This window comes from Lactuca sativa, chromosome 8 (genome assembly GCF_002870075.4).
Source record: "Lactuca sativa cultivar Salinas chromosome 8, Lsat_Salinas_v11, whole genome shotgun sequence".
NCBI lineage: Eukaryota > Viridiplantae > Streptophyta > Magnoliopsida > Asterales > Asteraceae > Lactuca > Lactuca sativa.
In genome coordinates, this window is record NC_056630.2 from 119,052,116 (window position 1) to 119,059,963 (window position 7,848).

General features: G+C 39.0%; 1 long non-coding RNA gene across 1 annotated transcript; it reads right to left on the reverse strand.

Moving 5' to 3' along the window:
- Positions 1 to 6,949: 6,949 nt before the first annotated feature.
- LOC128127565 (uncharacterized) lies at positions 6,950 to 7,338 on the reverse strand. The gene is made up of 3 exons (XR_008225451.1): positions 7,263 to 7,338; positions 7,141 to 7,195; positions 6,950 to 7,055 (listed from the first exon to the last, which is right to left on the reverse strand). It is a non-coding gene; the product is annotated as an uncharacterized LOC128127565 (long non-coding RNA).
- Positions 7,339 to 7,848: the final 510 nt, after the last annotated feature.

Here is a 7,848-nt window from a genome sequence, read left to right on the forward strand (position 1 = left end):
AGATTCACAACACCTTCCATGTGTCTCAACTTTGTAAGTATGTCACTGACGAGGCCACAGTTATTTCGTTGGATGACATTCAGGCTGATGAGAGCTTGAAATACATTGAGAGACCCATTGCGGTTTTGGATAGGAAGACTCAGGTTCTTCGTAACAAGGAGGTGAAGTTGGTGAAGGTGCAATGACAGCACCGAAGAGGCTCCGAATGGACATGGGAGCCGGAGGATGAGATGCAGGAGCATTACCCCGATCTGTTTGCGTCTGCGGACTTCAAGGACAAAGTATAGTTCAAGTGGAGGAGAGTTGTAACACTACAAATCAACTAATACCTTCGGAACTCTTGAAATTATAAATATTGCATAATGGTCCCTTAAGTATGCTGGGCGTACTTCAGGAGTACGCTTAGCGTACCATACATGGATGATCGCGGAGGTCCAGCACGTATACTGGGCGTACCAAAGGGTACACGGGGCGTACGTGATGAATGTTCAAACCCTAATTTCCGAACTTAAGAGCTATATAAGCATCCTTATCTCATTTGAGCCTCACCCAATTAAATAATATGATTTATTAATTAATATATTATTTTTAATTATAATATATTAATAAATCACAAATAACCTCTTTCTCAAATATCCATCATATCAAATTGTTTTGGTGAAGGCAACCTGAAATGGACCATGCTACTATCAAGTCAAGTACATACCAATTATAGTTATGGACTTAGACACCTAATCCAACACCTTCACCCTTAAACATCCTTGAAAACCCTAAAATCATTAGAGTGTGTGTTCTTGAGCTTGTGAGTGTTTAAACACCATCCTTTTGGTGTGTTAGCTACAAGGAAGAGGAGGAAACAAGCTTGAATGAAGAAGAGCTTCTGGATCTTACATTTTGAACAACCTAGGAAGCTTAAGGAGGTAAAAAGCTTTCACCTTGGTCATCATTTTCATATCTAGAGCTAGGGTTTTCTCTTTAGTCCCTTTTTGTGTTCTTGGTCCACCTCTTGAGAGTTTGAGGGACTACATAGCTTAGGGAGGATAGATCTGAAGTCGTTTGGTCCATTCAAAGCATAAAAATGGAGTCTTGATGGGTGTTTTGACCTCATGCATGGATTAAGACTCTTGGAAAGGTCTTAATGGGTTGTTGGGAGCATATGGAACATGCAAAGGCATAAAGTTGCCAACTTTATATCTTAGGACGTCTTAATGCACTTAGATCTAAAGATTGCACGTTGGAACATCATGTAATAAGCACTTAATGGAAAAAGGTGCTTAATCTGTTTGTACGCTGGGTGTAATATAGTGTACGCAACGTGTAGAACTCAGGGACTCAGCACGCTAAGCATACATGAGTGGTATGCATGGCGTACGCACTGAGATGAACTTGGACTTGTTTTTGGCTTGAAAGCCCTTTGGGCCTAATCAGTCATTGGGCGTGGACATGTTTTGAGTTGGTGGGTCAATTTATCTGTTTTGGGCCATGGTTGCTAAAGTTGGGCCTTATTGGGCTATGAGGCACATTAACGATTTTGGACATGGACTTTTGGCCCATTAGCAAAGGAAGACTTTTGGGCCATTGTGAAAGGACTTGGGGCTTGGGTTCTTTAATTAGATTATGTTCAGCCTTAACCAATGGGTCGAAGGCACCAAGGCCAGCCCATTTTGTGATATGTGGTACACTAGTTGGTTATATGCTATGTGGTATGTTAGTTGTATATGTGGTATACTTGTATAAAAACCATGGAGGAGCCCATGGAACTTGGATGTCATACCATGTGGAGAGCCCGTGGCTTTCCTATTAAAGACCATGGGGGGAGCCCATAGCACTTGGATGTAAGACCATGTGGGGAGCCCATGGATTTTCTATTAAAGACCCTGGGGGAGCCTATGACACTTGGATGTAAGACCATGTGGGGAGCCCATGGATTTCCTATTAAAGACCATGGGGGGAGCCCATAGCACTTGGATGTAAGACCATATGGGGAGCCCAAGGCTTTCTTATTAAAGACCACCGGGGGGGGGGGGGGGGCATGGCACTTAGGTTTAAGACCTTGCAGGGAGCCCATGGCATCCTAGAGTAAGACCCTAGGGGCCGCCCACGACATCTCTATATGTTGTATGCATGACTTATGTGGTTTATGTAACTTTTATAGCTAATATGGTATATGTGATTATGTGGACTGTGTGGGGTATGCTCTGGGGAACTCACTAAGCATTAGCTTACAATTTGTTGATTTGTTTATAGTACTTTTGAGCGTAAGGGCAAGGGTAAGGATTGATGGTGCGACATGCACTCTCCGACATTTGATTTGATGGGACACTCTGATATTTGAAATAAAATGTTGATGTTATGGATTTGAAAACATTTTTCATTGATATTTCAAATTTTATGGGATTGTTTTGGTTAATTAAATATGTAAATTTTATTTGAAAATTTTCGTCGGTACATAAACTGAAAACCGTAAGCACAAAACTTAGTAAGTTACCCAAAATACCACACAACATGCAACCACATAATATCATGCAACGTACATATAGTTGCCATGTGCTCCCCCCATTGTCTTTATCTGATATGCCATGGGCTCCCCTATGGTCTTTACCTGGAATGCCATAGGCTCCAACCATGGTCTGATATCCACTTGCCTCGGGCTCCCCCCGGGGCTTTCCATGCAAGTAACACGGAGACAACAAGCATACCACATAACACATAATGGGCCGACATTGGTGCCTTCGACCCATGAATATAGTGAGAAGACTCTGCACTGCAAAAACTCACTGAAAGAATGCCTAGCTGCTGCCCTGATGGCTTCCCGAACTATAAATACCAATAATACTCCCAATTAGCAATTGGGCTCCAATCCATAACCACAACTCCATACATAGGGTAAAAGGACCATTTTACCCCCAACATAGCATTGTCTAAATCTATGACCTAAACTACAATCTGAAAGGCCCAAAGGCCCACTAATCAACCAATGGCCCAATTTTCCAAATTGGGCCCAAACTCCTTACATGACCTTGCCTAAAGGCTTAACCAATCTTTCTAGTCCAAACACTCTGTATCCCGATGGACCATTAATAACTCAAGCCCAAAATACCAGAAACCAATACATCCTTAAAAGCCCATTAATGGCCTAATTTTCCAAATTGGACTCAACCCCTTACGAGCCTTATCCTTAGCCCATAATTCCTTTAGTTACAATTTAGATTACCTTAAGTACCCCTTGGGACAAACTTGTCTAAAGACATAAGTCAAAAGTCAAAGTCAACGGCCCTAGTTGACCCAACTCGCCGAGTTGTCCTTCAACTCGTTGAGTTTCTCCATTAACTGCACAGACCGGGAAAAATCCTATCAACTCAAAGAGTTCACTAAGGAACTCACTGAGTTAACCAGAAATCCAACAACGTAATGCATTAAGCTGTTTCCATCAAATCTAGGAATTCCAAATCTTATATCTTCTTGAAAATGATGTCTAGAAGGGTAAAGTTTCCAACTTTACCCTTAGGAACCACCAAAATGAGTCAAACCCAAACCCTAGACTCATTAGAGTGAGGCTTGACCCATTAAGTCCTTAATCCTCAAGGACATAACCCCAAAATGCATATCTGGCATTCAAAGGCTGGACAATCACGTTAAGTTTCCAACTTTACGTCAATACATGCTAAAAAGAAGCCCCAAGGCTCGAGAAGGGCTTAACAGGGGACTTATTGCATGAATGGGACCTAGAACCTAGTAAAGTTGAAACTTTAAGCTAAATGAGGCTATACAAGGGCCAGGTCTAACATGATAACCCATAGGATACTCAACTTCTTGAACAACCCAACAATGAGCCCAAAATCAATATAAAATCCCAAAACAAAGAGATTTAAACAATAACAAAGCAAGGTTTAAACTTGATACCTCCAAAGGACTTCGATAAGAGGGGAAATTCTGGATCTAAGTCTTCCTTCCATGCTTTACATCTCCAACTTCAAAGCTTCTTCAAAACAGCACAAAAGATCAACACTTAAGACCTTCTACAAGCTCACACACACACTCATAAGAGAAGGTGATACACATCATTAGGGATTTTTTGGATCGAGGAGGATAGTAAGGAGGCCAACCAAGGGACTTAAGACCTTTAAATAAGGTGCAACACCCTAAAAATTAGGGTTTCTCAACAAGCCTCCAACTCATCGATTCTCCATCACCAACTCGCCGAGTTGGTCTATAAAAATACATGTCCTAAAAGCCTATACAAGACCCACTATAGTCTCATATCCTACCCGGTCTCCAATAGCCTACCTTCTCTTGATTCCGAATACACTATGGCTCCTCCACATACATTACCAACCCAAGGCACAACACAATGGCTTGATTTTCCATCAAAACTAAACCCATTCATTACCTTTGAACCATGCGATTGATGTCCTTGGCATATAGATGCCCCAAATCCTTACTCCATTGTAATGAAAAACTCAGCACAAAACACGCATGATACCTGACTTGAGATCTTACCCAATACCAATTCGGTACTTCACTCATAACCCGAGATTCACGAATCTGCACTTGCACTATACTCAAAACCTTCTGATTCCTAACATCCCATCTCTAGATCGAGATATATATAATATTCCCAAACCCTCTCTGAGACTACCTGTCTCACACTTGGTCAAACCACTAGGTTCCCAAAAGACCAAATAACAAGGCTCCCCAACCTATAAACCCTCTGCGTCACATACTGACCTCCCACTTGATCTTGCAACTCAGAATCCAAACCGTGACCCAACAGTCTCTACTAGGCTCCACCTGAATTGCCATAAACACACAGGCATCGCCCACGGGCCCCGACCATTAAGGGCCACTCAGACCCGACCCCCTCCTTGGACCCCAATGATTCTCAACCTAGAACAGAGGATAATTCCTTGATAACCCTCGCCGGCGTGCCCAAGGCACGAATAGATTCCTCTTCCATGTTCACGACTAAACCTAATAACAGTCTACCTCAATTTGATGAATGCTACCATCTCATCGCAGTCTTACAACATTTCCAACCAACCATGATTTTGACCTGGAATGCCATGGGCTCCACCACATAGTCTGATATCCAAGTGTCATGCATCCTGAGCCAAATCCTACAACCAACCAGAAGTTCAGTTACACATTCAGATCCTACAACCTACTATGATAACAATGGAGATGCCGGCCCGTGGCTGGGAGTTTCTCGAAATCCTAACAACACAAACCTCAATCTGAATAACCACTTACTTCTCCCGGACTTGGACTCAACGGAGCTTTCTCACCTCTTAATCAATATGGATCTCCAATCCATCTCCCTCAAATAACATGGACCGCCTATTCCTTATGCTGAACCAAACCAGCGTTTCATTTCTAGCCAAACTCATTGGTCGCCTGATTCCTGAAACCCTAAAGAATTTTCTAGGAATCTAAACCAGTGTGATATTCCAAATCACCTACCGTGATAACAATTCCTGAATTCTAACGCTTGCGACTAAAACCATAACCCTTGCCCTGAACCGATGAATCTTCATCTACACTCCCATTCTTGAAGAATCCTTGAATCCTAATCGACTGTAACCTGAGCAAATATGAAACTCCCCTGCCATTCCGATGACCAAACAACTCATGCAACTGACACCACAATCTTCCTATTACTACACCTCTCTTAATAGCGGTAACATTTGAACCCAACTGTTCTTCCATATGCAACTGCCTCTCCTAACGGAACAAAATCACTACTAGAAAAATAGACTTTTACGACGCTCATTGAGCGTCGTAAAAGGCTCAGACGACGCCCAAATGCACGTCAAGGAAGGCCCTGTCATAAAGAGAGACGACGCTCATTTACGACGCACAATTACGACGCGCGTTTACGACACACAATGTGTATCAAGGAAGGCCCTGTCATAAAGGAAGACGACACGCATTCGCGTGTCGTAACCTTACGACGCCGTGTTAATGACACGCAATGCGTATCAAGAAAGGCCATGTCATAAATGAAGATGACACACAATTTTGTGTATCGTAAATTTAAATGTTTAAAAAAAATTTATATATTTATTAATTTTTAAATATAATAGAAATAAAATACTATATACAAAAAATACAATCCATTGCATAATATAAAATAAAATTTCATACTCAAAAAATAAAATAAGTTGCACAAATTATAATGTCATACAAAGAATCATTCAAATGTTAAACAAAAATAATACATTGCTAACATGGGTTATACATTCCTATAAAAAAACCAATAATCATACAACTTTATTTCTTACTGGAAAGGAATGCCAAACATGATTACAAGTCTCCCTTAATCTTGATTACTCACATGCTAACATGAGTTATACATTCCGAGCTACTTAGTTTGAAACTACACACATCAACAAGACCTTTAAATTTGAATCATGCAACCATTAGATTCACATATTGAGAAATCAAAGTATACTATGTTATTTCTTACATTTAACCTTCTTATATGTAATAAGATGAAATGAAAGTAGGATGATATAATAAACACTCATATATAGCTCAGTAGATTAAGACTAGTCCACATTTAGTCTATTAAGTAAAATAAAAAAGAAACAAGACTTCAGTTATAAGGATGAGTATGGTTTAGAAACCTCCACCACTATAAATGCTTGAGTTCTGAAGCTTTCCCCTGTATCAGAAAAACAAATTGTATAAAAAAACAGTATATTAAGTTGGCATCCACATCAACCAAGAGATGAAAAATTATCTATTTATCGTGCAATCAGTTGCTAACTTGCTATATATAATATATAAAATGTTTAAAGAATGAAAGTTTTAACTAATAGTAAGAAAACAAATAACAAAATGAGGTAATAAGATAAATATACGCAAGTGAAGCACCAAATAAGACACTTACCTTATAATTAAGATGAGAAGGTGGAAGTAAGATAAACCTCAACAAAAAGATTTTGACCTTTTTCAATGAGTTTTATAAGTGGTGTATGAAGTGGAGATCCTCTAGTTGCCATTGAATTCTTTGCTAATTCCCATGATTCATTCCACAACAAGTAGGCAACATCCTAAATTCAACAACACTTAATTACATACAAACTTCTACTTTTGTTTTACCAAATCAAATCTCAATGTTTATCAAAACAGACTTACATGAAGTTGACCAGTAGAAAGAAAGAAATCCTTGAGAAACTAATGCTTATAGCACCTGAAATAATAGACACATCTTCATATTCTCCTATGAAATTAAATAGAAAAACTTATATAGCCTTTACCTTGCATAACGTATGAATAGATCGTGTACAATAGGTCTAGCTTGTATCATTCCAAATAATTCCAATGCTGGTCTCTATACAAGCCAATAATTTGAGAACTTAATTTTAGTATTATTTTATAATTAATCAAATAAGAAAACAATAAATACCTTCTGCAATATATGAAAGAGAACAAGATAAACAAGATCAGTATCGCCACTTTCAGTTGCCTTAGTTAGGGCTGTATCATCTTCCCTAATGCCTACTAACAATGGAACTTGGAAAAGTGCTAGTCTGATCAGGCCGGCTCAAGCCGATTTGAGGCCCAGGGCAAAATCAAAAGATGAGGCCATTTAAAATTAAGAAATTTATAATCAAATAACTAATATATATATATATATATATATATATATATATATATATATATATATAACCCAAACAATATTAACCAAGCAACATCCTTTCGTAGATAAATTTAAATGATAAATATATTATAATTTATAATTAGTAATATATCTTAAAGTGTTCCATGAGATATGGGAACTATGTAATGAAATTCAAATTGTATATATAAACACTAATATATGGGGGTTGAAAGTAACAAAAT